Raw genomic sequence first — 15,751 nt, forward strand, 5'->3', positions numbered from 1 at the left:
GTTTGTTTCACCTATGTTCAAGTTTTTAGTTTGTGAAGTTAAGTCATTGATTCTAGATTGCAATGCTTTTACTAAAAAAAAGCTTGTCATCCAGTGGGGTTATGTCTTATGTAAAATATACTGAGAGATGCACTTTTACTACTTGCTCTTCTACAGTTTTACTTTCCACATTTTCCATAATTAAGTATGCTTCAGTGGCAAGTAACAGAAGTAATACCTACAAACATTTCACCTGTATATGCATGTAAGGTTGAGATACGTCATATCCAATTTTACTGAAAAGGAAATTGAAGCCCAAGGATGTTAACAAGCTATGAAGAGATCAAATAGGAATACTTATTTGTGGGGACTATGACAAGTAAAAATCTTAGCTGACATCTTAAAGCACTTACTAAATACATGATAAAGCCTTCTCAGATATCAAGATCTGTGAATACATGAGGTCCCTTATACAAAATAGTGTAGTATTTGTGTATAGCCTATGCACAAACCCATGTATGCACTAAATCATTTCTATTTATAATACTTACTACAATTTAAATGCTATATAAGTAGTTGTCATAGTGTATCATTTAGGGAATAATGATAAGAAAAAATGTAATGTTGAGTACAGGTTGAATCCATAGATGCAGAACCCATAGATACAGAGAGCTGAATGTATTAGCTTATTTAACTTTCAAAATAACTATGAGGTGGGTATCTTATGATCTTTTCTGTTTAGATGAGGAATCAAGGTTCAGAAGGTTACTTAATGGGCAGGCAGAGTGGTTCAAGTGGTAGAGCACCTGCCTAGCAAGCATAAGGCGTAAATGCCAGTACTGCCAAAAAAAAAAAAAAAAAAGGATTCACATTAAAAAGTCATAACTGTTTCTAAAAGAAGGTTACCTAAAGTCACACAATAAGTGGTGGAGCTGGGACAGAACCCCAGACACCTTTGCAGCCAGTGCCCATATTCTTGTCAAAGGACAAAGGAGTAGCTACTGGTTGGCTTGGGTATATCATAATACAAAAATGTGGGCCAATGTTGATGTATCTTGCAACTAATCAAGGGAAGATGAAAATATGGACTACAAGGTGAAATAGAATGATCTTGTCTGAATTCTGGGAAGTTCTTTATCAATAGGTCTTTGTGTATTTCTTTCCTTTCATTATTTTCTTCCTGTTCTTTGGATAATTTTGTTTTTTTTTTATTATCATATTGTTGCACACTGTGACATTTACAAAAGTTCTTACAATATGTTATAGTTTATATGGATATTGGCCCTTCTACATCTATCCATCTATATGTAAGTATATTTACATGTATTCCTGTCTGCTTATCTACTCCCGACACCTGATAGTTTTCCAATCTCATATTGTGATTCAACTACTCATTCTTTAGCTGTAACCGCTCTTCAGTTCAATTCAATCAATTTAATTCTCTACAGAGTGTTTTCAAACTTGAGTGCCTCAAAATCACCTGGGAGTGTGCCTTAAAACAGATGCCTGGACCCTCTCATGGAGATTCTGATTCAGTAGATCTGGGGTGGGTGCAAGAATCTGTGTTTCTAACAAGTTCTCAGTTAACTCAGATGCTTTTTCTCTGAGGACCACAGTTTAGGATCTACTATTTTACTACAATTCTTTTGTTTTTCATTACACTTGAATTTTTCTTATAGCTGCATGTTTCTATTCCATTTTCCCAAACCTTGCAATATCACTTGGAACATATTCACATTGATTATATGCAATTCTTGTTCTGTTTAAATGTGTTAATACTATTTGGTCTAATATAAGCTGTTCAGAATATTACTTTTCTGCTTTTCTTTTTTCATACATGTAGTATCTCTATATACACACATTTTAAATAAATATTTATATTTCAATATAAGTATCAATGTACATATGTGTATACCCATTCTTCTGTAGTCTACTTTCCTGAGGAGTATCAATAATGTGTGGCTAGGGGAAGAGATCAAGACAGACTCTAGCTTGTGCCCCTCCTAGTGATTCTATCACCAGGAGGTGATTGAGTGGGAGCGTACATCTTAAAAAAGAGCCCAATGCTCTGAGATGAACCACTCACAATGTGCCACCTCACCACCAGGCGACCCTGTCACCTATGCATCTTCCCAGAACTTGGAGGTCATTTCCAAGCTACATACATTCAGCATTTTCTACACTCACACTCTAGACTATCATCATACAGCCTGGCGTCCTATTATCTTCTCACTTTCCTCCATCCAGGCACCTCTCACAAACTTCCCACTCTGCTCTCTTCTGAGGTTATCAGTCCATAAAATGATAGGAAAAGAAGTTGTGAGTCTAATAAAGTGGAAATGGTGTTCAGAGGTCTAGAGAATCAGCAGCCATAGAAAAGAAAAATGGCTGAGCTAATTTTCATTATTGATTTTTTGTTATTGACTCAGGTATTGCATTAGTCACAACAGGCTAGGTTTTATTGCACTAACAAAGAACTCAAAATATTTGACTTAAAACAAAGGTATTTTATGGAGTAGTTCATTTGCAAAACTGTAATAATTGGCAACCTGTTAGAGTTCTGATCTAGCATGCATAGCCTTAGGCAGTTCCCTCACACGTGGCCCTGGGCTTGGTCATATAAGTTGTGTTAGCCATTGAAACATTAGTAAATGTGATGCAGGTGAAGTCTTGAAAAGTGCTCCATTCATGTTCTTTGAAATTCTTAGACCATTGTGTGAAGAAAGCCAAGATAGCCTGCTGGAGATTGAGAAACCCACAGAGCAGAGGAAAACTGACCCATTAAAAGCTCACAATGACTAACCAGGCTGCCAACCCTGAGAGATCTGAGTGAAGGCATTGTAGATTGACCCACTAAAACTCAACTTGGCAAATTTACTACAAAGGAGAGAGCAGAAAACTTGGCCCAGGTGAGAAGAATCACAGAGACAAAACACAGACATGTGATCTAAATAAAATGGTTGCCATTTTAAGCCAGTAAACTTTAAGCTGATTTGTTAAACAGTAAAATCTAACTGTTAAAAGAAAAAAAAAAGCTAACTGTAAAAGCTAAACATTCATTTGAGGACATACTTACTCATTATTTTATATTGCCTTCCAACTCTTTCATGTCTAGTCTTACCAAATGACATTTAAAGTTACTTAATGGAAGACCATATTATGTATATTTTAAAAAGATTCCCTAATTGCACTCAAAACAGTACTGAATGTACTATGGGAATTCAGATTTTTTCAATTGAATTAAATAATGTTTTCCATAATTCCCTGGCCAAGTGTGAAATATACATTAGGAGAACAAGAACACTGATATTAAAATACCAACAGTATATGAAGGTATTAAACCCATCATAATTTTATCCAAGTGGCATTTGTTCTCATTAATTACAACACCCTTCTGGGTAATGGAAATGTCATCCTGACTTCTAAGGAAATTCCAGAATAGTTGCATTAGCTGTAACTCCTTTAAAGCATGCCAAAGCTTGTGTTGATCAATTAAAGAATGGCCCACCCATACTCTGAAAAGCAACACAAAAATTTTGTTGAGAAACACAAATTGGTTACCAAATGCTATAAATCTTCAGTAAAGGTGAATGAATGTTATTCATATATATGCATATATACACTTTTATTTACTTATCAATTTTTCTTTTAAATCCCCTGTGAAGTGTTCAGTGAAGAGCAGAAATTCTTTATGTACTTATGACTGTGTCTCAAGAGGCCTAGGGGAGAGAATAGAGGGAACAGGTGACAGCCAATTTTTGAGATCTTTTGAAATTTCAAGTCTCAGAAACTTTGCATAAATTGCCATCATTATACATCAGCATTGTCTCATTAAAAATACAAATTTACCACTTTCATGAGAACAGTGACACTAGAAGTAGAAGATAGCATCTCTCTCTTTCTCTCTTTGTTTTCTTGGCAGTAGTGAGGTTCAAACTCAGGGCTTTGTACTTGCTAGGCAGGCTCTCTACTGCTTGAGCCAAGACTCCAGTCCCTCAGCATTTCTCTTTTTTTTTTTTTTAAAGGCAAAATTTAACTAAATTGTAACTAGTAGATAAATACTACCAGTATAAATACTTAACTGGTAGATAACACCCATTCACATACAAATGATTATACAAGTAATCATAAAGCAATTTAGCCCTTCCAGATTAAGAAGGATCCAAAATATTCTCTTTATATCCACCACTAGTATTCTCTTTAACCAAACCACATACATTGTTATTTATAACAACATGAGCAAACATTTATTGTAAACTTAATCAATTCCAAGCTTCATTCTACATATTCCATAACGTATTTAAAAGGAACATATATATGAACTTCCTACTAAGGTAGATACTATAATTTTTTTCATTTATTTATGAAGCAATTGAGGCTCTGAGGAGTTGATTGATTGGCCCAAAGTCACTCTACTGGTAGATGATGGAGCCATGAGGATATGACAGTTGGAATCTGATTCATGCATCAATTCCCTAAGTGCTATGCAATTCAGAAACTGAGATATGGCTTCAGTTGAGCATGCCAATGTATAACCTAGGACAAGGCAACAATCTTCCTGAGGTTCAAGTCATCCTCACATCTGCAAACTGAGAGTGAGATGCGCTGAATTCCAAGGACCACCTGGTGCTAATATGATGAAAACCTCTATGTACACTGCCTGAGCACAAACTCTGCATGTGCACATGGACAATGGCCGTGGCCACAACCCAGCCTTTGCATTTTCAAGAGCAGAGCACTTTCCAATATGATAGCCACTAGCTACATGCACTGTTGAGCACTTGAAATACTGAGTGATATGTATTGTGCATGTACAATACACAGCAGATTTCAAAAGACCCATTAAAAAACCATATGGAACCTCATATTTATATTGGTTATATATTGAAATGGTCATTTTAAGAAATATTGAGTGGAATAAAATATATTACTAAGTCAATTTCTTTTGACTTTACTTTTAAGTTAGCTACTATAAAAATTTTAATTGCCTATTTGGCCTACATTGTATTTCAGTTGGTCAGCATTGGCTTAGCTGACAAGTAGTAAAGTAGAGTGGGGTTGAACATGCAATTTTTACCATCAAGTCTCAATTTTGCTTGTGCTAATTTAGCTCAAGATAAAATAAAGTGAGTTTCTAGACTTAAGAAAATCTGAGCATTTTCTTTTCCAAAAAAAAGCCTTTATTTATGTTTATCTCTAAAAGAATTTGAGACAATATTGAGAAGGCATAAAAGTCACTAGGGCAATATTTTAGTTTAATTCTTTCTCCTTTTCTGTCTCTGACTTTGTCTCTATCTCTCTCCTTTCCTCTCTCCCTCCTTTTCTCCCTCCCTCTCCTTCCTTCCCTCATCCATGTAGTATACGGAAAAATATTTAACAGCTGACTCTTGGAAAACACTGATTTATAGAATCTTTCTGTTTCCATGGTGTAAACCCTCCCACAACAGCAGATTTCAGATTACCATCGTGATGTCACTAAATGTGGAGCTGGGAAGAGGTGTGCAGTTCTGTATCATTACATAGTTTCCACCACACAGATGTTGCTATGATCTGAGAGTGTGCCTCAGAATTCATGTGTTGAAACCCGATCCCCAATGTAACTGTGTTGGGAAGCAGGAACTAATGAAAGCTGTTTAAGACGAATGCTGCCATATAAAAAAGGGCATGCTTGTCTGCTTTTCTGCCATGGCACAGAGTGTGACCCTTTTTTGCTGCTGTTCTGTCATGTGAGGATATAGAGTTTCTCTCTCTACCTTCCACCTTCTACCATGTGAGGACCCAGCAAGAAGGCTGACACCAGATGCTGGCATTTGATTTTAAACTCTACATTCTCCAGAAATCTAAGAAAGTAAATTTCTGTTCTTCATAAATTATCCAGTCTCAGGTACTCTGTTATAGCAGCCCAAAATGGACAAAGACAAATAAAATGCATATAAATAACCTCAAGAACATATGTAGAAGTAAAATTACATGAAATCTGCATATTTAGTCCCTTTGCTTTTAGTATCATTTACTTAATTGCAAGTTTATATAATTTAGTATTTACTAAAGTAAATAGTAACTGACTTGCCAGAAAAACATCCTAAACATTTAACAGTTGACACTCCAGTCCCTTGCCACTATGTCATTTTCTTGGAAATCAGATGAATCCACAAGCCTCAGCCTTGGTTAAGTGTAATGTTTTGTTTTTTTTTTTTGTAATACTGGGGTTTGAACTCAGGGCCTACACCTTGAGCCACCCCACCAGTCCATGGTTTTGTGTGTGTGTGTGAAGGCTTTTTTTCCAGATAGGTTCTTGCAAACTATTTGACCAGGCTGGCTTTGAACCACAATCCTCCTGATCTCTGCCTCCTGAGTAGTTAGCTAGGGTTACAGGTGTGAGCCACCACACCCAACTAAGTTTAATCATTTACAGAGATACAGCACTGTAACAGAGGCAAGTAATTGAGCTGATTCTAGTGCCATTAATCTTGTTCTCGTATGAGCCATGACAGAGAGACAACAAGAATCCTCTTTAAGAGCTCTCCAGGGAAGAAAATCTTGGCCTCCCTCAGTAATTCTCAGGAAGTTCCTTCTTACAACTAACCTAAGTCCCTTTTGCTGTAGTGGAAACTTCATTGCCCTTCTTAATGAAGGTGAAAACAGCTGGTTACCATCCTCTGCATTACAACTCTTCATGTAAGGAAATGAAACACCCCAAACCAGCTTCCAAATCTGTTCAGCTGTAAAAACAGACTCTTCTTGAGCAAAAACAAACAATAAATTAAATGGAATTGGGAGTTGAGAAGTACTGCATATTTCACTCCAGGGAAACACCTCAGGCCAGGTTATACCCTCGTCAGTGCTTAGTGATCAAAGGCGCATTTTCCCTGGAAACAAATTCAAGAGGTGAAACAGATGGGATTATTAATCAAAGTGCTGTGTTTTGGGCCATCTTACAGAACATCCTTAAGGAGGAGGCGTCCTGGTCTTTATCTTGTAATGAGGCTGTAAGATCTTGGCAAAATTCATGTTGCCTTGTGTGCTGATGCCTTGCTTGTTACATCCAAGGTATGTTTTTAATGAAAAAAGAATGCAATAAATCAAAGTAGCTGTAGAAGCCACATCTTAGGTGGTACAAGTAGGCCATTAAAAGCTAAAATGCCAACTAATGTTCAAAGGTATGCCACCCACATTTTAATGCTATGTCAAATCCCAGAAAGAATGAACTGAGTTTCTTTTGCTTGGATCCCCAAATTAGACATTTTCGCTGTTACTTAAAACCAAATCTCAGTTCTGCTTTCATCCAAGGAGCCTGAGAAATTCTGTGATCCTAACCCACAGTGACACTGGTGTCACCTCTTTTGTGGACGCTCTCTGATTGGCCATCTATTTGTTTTAAAAAGGTTTCCAAACTGTTAGGAGAAGTTAAGGGATAAAAACAGCCCCTCTAGGGCCACACATTTTAAATTGTGCTATCTATGATGAACTAGTGTGCCCTGCAACAATTCCCACTGAAGCCCAAATGCATACCCTTTGAAAGTTACAGCTGAAGTCAAAAAATAGCTGCCAACAGTCCAAATCCAGCCTGGATGAATGTATTTGAGTGGTTTTAACAGCATCTTTTAAAAATTATTATTTGAATTACTAGAGCAACAGTTTTAAGTTGGGAAGTTTAACTTATATATTTACATTTCTAACTTTTCCAGAGGATCTTGACATATGTGCCATGCTGCCACATGACAAGGCTCATAGCTGAATGACACTGCTCCTGCTGGATGGTATATGCCTTCCATCCATTACAGTCCCTCTGCAATGATGATATGTATCAAAGTGTTCATTGCTATTTATCATTGTATTTTCTCTGTTAAGTCTCTGCTTTCAGGCTTTCTTTACTCTTCTATCTTCCTTACAAGTTACTGACCTGGAATTGTTTAAGAAAACGAGAGGCAAAGCCATATCCTGCATGAAGAGATAATATAAACAAGAAGTTAATGTCAGGAATGAACAGATTGTATAAGGTAGATAAAGAAAGGGTAGCCCTAGAGATGGTACTATTGCTTGAATGCTGGCATATTCTGGAGTAGGAGCTGTCAGAATCCACTGATATTAAAGATTTGGTGACTCTTCAAGGAAATGAACCCCAAAATTGTTAATGGTCTCCTATCCCAGTCCTTTTGTAGTATTTTTTCAAATATTATTGTAGTATTTATTTTCAAACATTATTGTAAAATTTACAGAAAATTTGAAAATTAAAAATAAAGACTTCTCCCTCTCATTACAACCCTACTGCCTCCTCTTCTTAAGGCATTCTTCTTAATCACTTGAAAAGTATCTGTTACTCAGGAATTATTCTGGAAAATGTCTATGTATCCATATGTATTTATGTCCATTGTTATACACATAATACACAGGTACTATCCCCATTCTCACCTAGAAATACTGATACATATATTATTTCTTCATTCTCTTTTGAAGGTGATGTCTTTATAATTTTTATTAAAATGATGCACATGCAAACTAAATCATTCAGGTAATAAAAAATTAAAAATCAATTTTGAAACTAGAATTGTTCTTACTCAGAAATAATGGTCACTTACATTTGAAAATCTTCATCACAGAAATCTTTGTAGATAGATGATAGATAGATAGTGGATGAAAAGATGGGTGAGTGGAAGAAAAGATGGAAGGATGGACAACAGATTATTAAATAAATCAGCCAATATTTATATGCATAGGAATCATTTTCAGAGATTTTGAAACAAACGCTCTATAATTTTCCCTACTTCAAAGGTAAAGAAAAAGAAGCTAAAGAGCTATTTCACTTTAGAAAAGGAATACTTCTTTGCAAGTGGATCAGTTCCTAAATTATCTCTTTAAAGAACAATGTGAAAAACATTACCCATTAGATAATATCTATTGACTCTTCTTGATGAAAAATGTGGAAACTAGCATTCCTTTTTTATTATGTACATTATTTTTATATTTTAGTTTTATGACACTTACATTCTGTTCTGTAACACTAACGTCAATGGCTGGTTTTTATTGCTGTAGTTAAATAGCACCAATGTTCACTATCAACAACCTTTTATCACGGTGGCTCCATTTTGGAGAATTTTTTTGTATCAATTCTTTGATTAACTGAATTAATTAAGTTTTCTAATACTTTGTTTTCAAGAAGCTTCTTTAATGTTCTGTTATTTGAATTTATGTTTGAATGTTGATTGCCTGGACCTATGATTCTCAGTTCACATTTTTCTTCAGAATCCTGTAGACATTGATCTACTGTCTTCTGGCTTTGAGTATCTTCTGGGTAGATTTTTGAGAAAGTGCTGACTTCTTCACAATGAATAATCACTTTTTCTCTCTAGAAATCTATGGATGTCTTTCCTTAGCACTTGTGTTTTAATGACTTTACTGGAATTTATATTGGTGTTGATTATTATGCCATTTCTGCCTTGGACAACATGTATCCATTGGATCTGAAGATTCAAGACTTACAGGAAAACGAAGTCAAACCAAGGTTAAGAAAATTGCTTGAGGTCACACAGCTAACAAATGGCAGGTCTGAATTGAAACCCAGCTGTCTGAGTCCAAAGCCCATCTCCCCTTCATGCCACACAGTTTATTCTGTTAAAGAAGTGTGCTTATTACCTCCACTCTAAACCAGTTAGTCAGGTGGCTAACTGTGATTTACTCAAGATGTCTGCATTTGGCAGGTATTAGAAAATTTAGACAGTCTCCCCACCACTTGAAAGTTACTATCTAGTAAAAGGATAAAAAAAGAGGATTTCACTGTGGTATGCATTGTTTTGGAGCAAGAGAAAGGAGGTGGAGAGAGAAAAATAGAAAGGCAAATGTAACAGATCAAAAGAAAGAAGAAAAATAATAAGATGCAAATATGCAGATACTGTAGACTGGTAGAAGCAGGGCTGCCAAGAACAGCAGAACAGAACTGCCTTCATCCCCTGACTTCTTACCCAATGTCTATCATGACCAGAACTTTCCCTGATGGTCCAGGTTTTCTAAATCTCTGGGATCAGCATAACACCCTGAACAGCAGATCACAGAGGGCATAGGGTCCTGAAAAAGTCAGCCCTCTAAAAATCTCAGTGTAGGTAGCTACACTGAACCTATGGCTAGGTTCCATACCCAGCTCTCTCTAGACAGATCTAACTGATGAGATACACCAAAACCTCCACCTTCAGAACTGCTCATTAGGTTGACATTCTCACTACAAAAGGTCATTTATTACCAGGAAAGGATAAACTTGCCAGCCTTGGACGTACGAGGAGAATACAGTATAGTCACAAAGTTGGAGGAACCTTTAGAGAACAGTGAGACTTCCCCCTCCTTTTTGAAGCAAGGCATCCAGAGGCTGAAGTTTGAGATTACTGAGCTCTAGAAGTAGAAATCAAGAGACATGGAGGGCTGGGATAGAGAACTAGATAAAATATGAGCATGAGTAGAGGAACTGCAGCAGACTTGTGGGTGTTGCAGGTGCCCCACCCAGGTCCCTTTTACTGGGCAGGTTCTCTCATTCCCTCAGGTGCTGCAAGTGTTGGCTGCTAGTAACTCTCCTCCCACCTCTTATCCCCCTTCTCCAAAGAATTGCTACCTTGCCACCTTGCCCAGAAACTTATGCCCCCTACCTAGAACAATAATGACTGCAGCAGGAACATGAAAGAACAGCTTCATTACATGAAAATAGAACTACTTCTGCGGTATAATGGTCTCCAGGGGACCAGGCTGCAGCAGGACCACAGTTGATCATATCTTTACTTATGTCTAATTCCTGCCCCCTTATGCTCCTTCCTTGCCACCCACCCGTCCTTCAATAAATCACATGTACCTGAGTTTCAGTCTCAGATTCTGCTACTGGAGAAGCCAAACAGAATGCACACTGCAGAGAAAGTATTGGGCCACTTAACACTTAGTCTGAAGGAGACTGATCCCAGAATAACCAAGGATCTCTCCCCCCTTCAATGTTTCAGCCAGATCTATAGAGTCTGAAATCCATCTCTCTCTCTCTCTCTCTTTTTGAGGAATTGGGGTTTGAACAACTCAGGGCCTATACCTCAAGCCACTCCACAAATCTTTTTTTGTGATGGGTATTTTTGAGGTAGGTTCTCCAGAACTATTTTGCTCAGACTGGCTTTGAACCACAATCCTCAGGATCTCTGCCTCCCAAGTAGCTGAAATCCATCTCTTTCTCTCTCTCTCTTTTTTTTTTTTATATCTTTTATTCATATGTGCATACAATGTTTGGGTCATTTCTTCCCCCTTCGCCCCTCCCGGGCCCCTCCCTTCCCACTACCCCCTTCCCCTCCCCCCTTGCTTCCAGGAAGAAACTGTTTTGCCCTTATCTCTAATTTTGTTGAAGAGAGAGTATAAACCGTAATAAGAAGGACCAAGGCTTTTTGCTAGTTGAGATAAGGATAGCTATACAGGGAGTTGACTTGCATTGCCTTCCTGTAATATGTGTTACCTTCTAAATTAATTCTTCTTGAACTAACCTTTTCTCTAGTTCCTGGTCCCCTTCTTCTATTGGCCTGTGTCACTTTAAAGTTTCTGCATTAGTTCCTTTGCATTGAGAACATCAAATGCTATCATGTGAAATCCATCTCTTAATGTAATTATACTAGCTTTGTGTTTAGTTGCTATAAAGGTCTTCACTTCTATCGGTGGCACAGTATCCCAAAACATTCACTGAGCATCCCAAAACAAAGATTTAGGCAGCGCCTCCAGTGTGAAGCATCCCAGAGGCAAACCAAGCATACAGCTCGTTAGCCACACTAACCTTTCCAGTTTATAGTAAAATGATTCACTCATCTTCTTGCTTAATCAGTGCTGTAGATGAATCGAAACACATAGAGACAATAAGGATCTTATTTAGAAGTAAAACATAACAGAGGCCATATTTGGGAACTGTAGACTATAGTTTTTCTAAATCAAAGTTGTTACCTCAAAGGTCAGGTCTGATTAGATTAGCTCAAATCTTTTCACTTCTCACCTGGGGACACCTCATTGGGATTACTCTCTTCCTTCTCCATTTCTCCTTAGTTTTGTAAATGCTCAGTCATGCTCCTTCACCCAGGCTACCTTCATAGTGGTCCTATATCCTTGATAAATCAGATCAATGACAGAAAGGGGGAATTTGTTTTCAAAACCAGTGACTAAAGCAAGTCAAATGATCCAACAAACATTAATTGGTGCCACACAGGAAAAATTGCTTCATTATATTTACTTCCTTTGCTCAAAGGGAAAGTTTCCTGGAGCAATTTAATTGACATTATTAACTCATTACTATTGTTAAAAATTCCATTAAAATGGCTAGGCTTAGGGCACAAACATGTAATCCCATAATCCCAGTACTCAGGAGATGGAAGCAGGAGGATCAGGAGTTGGAGGCCAGCCTGGGCTGCATAATGAGTTTGAGACTAGCTTGGCCTGTATAAGGATACGCTGTCTCAATAAACAAAAAACAACAAAAAAGCATTCAATTAGTGTTTTAATGGCAGACACTCTGATTCCAACACTGTAACTGAAGATCACCATTGATTCAAAAAAACATTATTCAAATGTAGGGTTTACATAAGCGTAGTGCCACAGCCTAGAAGCCAATCTATAGTGAAATAGCTAGGTCCTGTCAATCAGTAGAGACGAGACTGTGCAGCCATGACAAAGAACTTCTGAACTATAGTGGCTGAAAACAACAAAGGAGTGGTTTTTGCTTGAGCTACATATCTATTGCAAACCAGCTAGGGACCCAAGCCAACAGGAGCAGTGTCTATAAGAAAGATAATTAGTCACTATGGCAGAGAATAAGAGATCATTCTGGAAATTAATTATGTAGCTCAGAAGTGACATGTCACTTTTCTCACAACTCATTGGTTAGAACTGGTCTTGAAGAAATCTGGGTATATTCTTCCCCAGAAGAATATTTAGAGGATTCAGTAATTATACCAAATCTGTGTTCAAATGCTTAGACTAGCCCCAATCTATTCATGTAGAAAATGTCCTATTATTGGGTTGTTAATGAAAACATTTATTAACTCTCTACCATGTGTCCAGCACTGTGCTAAGTACAAAATAAGCCACAAAATATGTTTAAACATTCTATTTAGCTTCTAAAAGTTTTCACTATAACTAAAAGATAATTCAAGAAGTAATAAAAATATATGACAATACAAGGTAGAGCAAAATTGCATGACAAATAATGTGATACCCAAATCAAACATATCACATTGCTCCTTTTTCTCTGCCTATAGCTGGAAGAACAGTGGTCAGTTACACACATGCACCATACATAATATGATAGAAGCCATGTTTATAATTTCAAATTCCCTTATATTTTATAAAAAGCAACAAGGACTGGTGAGATCAAGGGGTGTTGTTGTATGAAACAGAATCTTTCTGTATGGTATAGGCAACCCTCTTGTCACCACCTCCCAAGTGTGAAATCAAGTTTAATAATCCCTTTCATCTGACCCAATATATCTTAAATATTATTATTTCAGCACATAGTCGATATAAAAATTACTCATATTTTTATGTTTTCCTTTATATAAAATCTTCAAACTCCATGGTATATTTTAGACTGATGGCACATCTCTGTGCAAACTAAACCTCACGTGCTCACATTGCTGAAGGCTATGGGCCAAAGAAATTCTACACAGTAACTGAAAACCAAAATTGACACGCTTATTGCTAGCCTGCTTGACCAAAAATTTTTATTTTAACTGCCAGTGCATGCCGTCTGATTTTTCTGGATGTTTAAAATGATGCTTTTTCTAAGAGGTCTATCCATAAGTAGCTTACCTTACTGTGCAAATTAATAGAGTTCCATGAACTTCAAGTAACTGAGAGTACACAGAAAATATTGAGAGGGAAACACAAACCCATCCAAAGTTAGGGAATTCATGCAACTAACCAAAAGCATGTTCTGCCAGGATGCAGATAGGGGAAGGGGTTAAGAAGAGGGGTCGGAGCACTGAGGATGTGCCTAATAAAAGGCTGCTTGTTGAGACCTGTGGGAGTGGAGCCCTTTTCTTAAAAGGTTAAACAAAAAGCAGGGCCACTGTATTTCAACAGGCTAATTACCAAGAGTGACTTTGACCTTTTCAGTCTCTGCAGATTTATGATAGAACATTTTCCTTTGACATGGCACAAGGCTCTTTGAATCCAGGTTGAGTGTAATCAGGTGTGCTTCGAGTGGAACCCTTTCTTTGCATAAAGGCTGTCTGTGTTCCCAAGCATGACTAGGGAGAGTCACAGGGTGGAAGACTAACACCAGACTGTTGTCTGTCCTCTTCAAAAGTACCTTACCCTTCCGAGAACTACATTTATCTATAGATACTCAGAACCACATGTATCTCTGGAGTTGAAGGAACACAGAAATAACACCATGTTCACACTGGAAAATTTTGCTGATGACCAAAACTGTGCAATCAGAGCCTTAAAAATTCTACTACAGGGCAGTTAACCTAATAAGGCTCTTAATATTAATGGATTTAGCCAGTGGGAAAGTTTGAAATTCCTTCTTAGAGTCAACAGGGTACTTTGATGAGCTAAAGTCTTTCAGGTGTTTTTTTCTTTGGGCTCCAGCATGTCAGTTTCATACTAGATGTCCCATTTCTTTAGGACAGTCATTTACACTTCAGCTTTGATTAATTCTGATTAGCTCACCCTTCCAAGCCAGGTGTACAAACTCAATGACCTTGGCTGTTGGTTGGTTCAGTTTCTTAGTACTAATGAAGTACCAGGGCTCTTTATAAGTCCCAGGTGAGGTTGCTAACAAACTGACTGTAGTCACCTTGCAATGTTTGCCAACTCCAGCAAAGGAGGGATCTGGTGGAGGGCAGGTCAATGAACCCAACTCCCAGAAATTGAGCCACTTCCAGAACTGCAACTCAAAAGGTAGATGATAGATTTTAATGGGTCTGTGTGCATTTTTATAATCAAATGGGCACACTGTTAAACTTTAAGCTTGTTATGCACTTGCCACTACAACTTTCTCTCAAAGTTTCTTCTTCCTTTTTATACACTTCCAAAGGCTTTTATTGATCACCTGTATTTACAGATGTACACCAGAAACAGCTTTAGCAAACAGTTGTTCGCAGAGTTTCATGCTTTCCACTTGTCTTTTCTTGCCTGCCTCCTCCCCTCCCAGTGTTTCTTCCCAACTCTGTAGACTGGTATCAGATGAAACTGCTTTACTGGTTACATAGATCTATAAAACTAAAAAGACAAGTATCAAAAGAAAACTCCCGAATAGTTATTAGTCAGCAATCACTACATTAGCTGCCCAGAGCTGCTTGTTCATGCCTTCAGATTATCCCCCATTTTTTCTGGGAAGGAGGAAATAAATTCAGAGATAATTCAGTCCTGTTTGAAACTAGCCCACATGCTGTATGTCAGGCTGCAATGCTCTGAGGCCAGATTTAATATCACTTTCCCTTCTTTTACGACCACCAAGACCAGTGTTCAGATCCAATGGGAAAGGGAACCAGAGGTCTTCAAAGTTGCTTCTTTCTGATGAAGTCACAGATCTTACTTTACCCTCATATACTCACAAATCATTGCCTAGCCTTTTGTGTGTTGAGACAGGGGCTTACTATATAGCCCACACTGGCCTCAAACTCACAATCCTACTGCCTCTGCCTCCTGAGTGTTGGGATTTCAGGTGTGTACCACTATGCTTGGTTTCAGTGCTCAGTCTTTCCCCTTATAGCCACATTTTGAAACATGGAATTAGATTAATTAATTCATATTAATAATCTTGCTTAATCAT

The 15,751-nt window shown here is 37.6% G+C and overlaps 1 non-coding gene across 1 annotated transcript; it reads right to left on the minus strand.

The window, feature by feature from the left end:
• Positions 1–15,343: 15,343 nt before the first annotated feature.
• On the minus strand, positions 15,344–15,475 carry LOC141423720 (small nucleolar RNA SNORA61). The gene has a single exon (XR_012448540.1). It is a non-coding gene; the product is annotated as a small nucleolar RNA SNORA61 (small nucleolar RNA).
• Between the last annotated feature and the right edge of the window lie 276 nt (positions 15,476–15,751).

The sequence above is a fragment of the Castor canadensis genome, chromosome 5 (genome assembly GCF_047511655.1).
Source record: "Castor canadensis chromosome 5, mCasCan1.hap1v2, whole genome shotgun sequence".
NCBI lineage: Eukaryota > Metazoa > Chordata > Mammalia > Rodentia > Castoridae > Castor > Castor canadensis.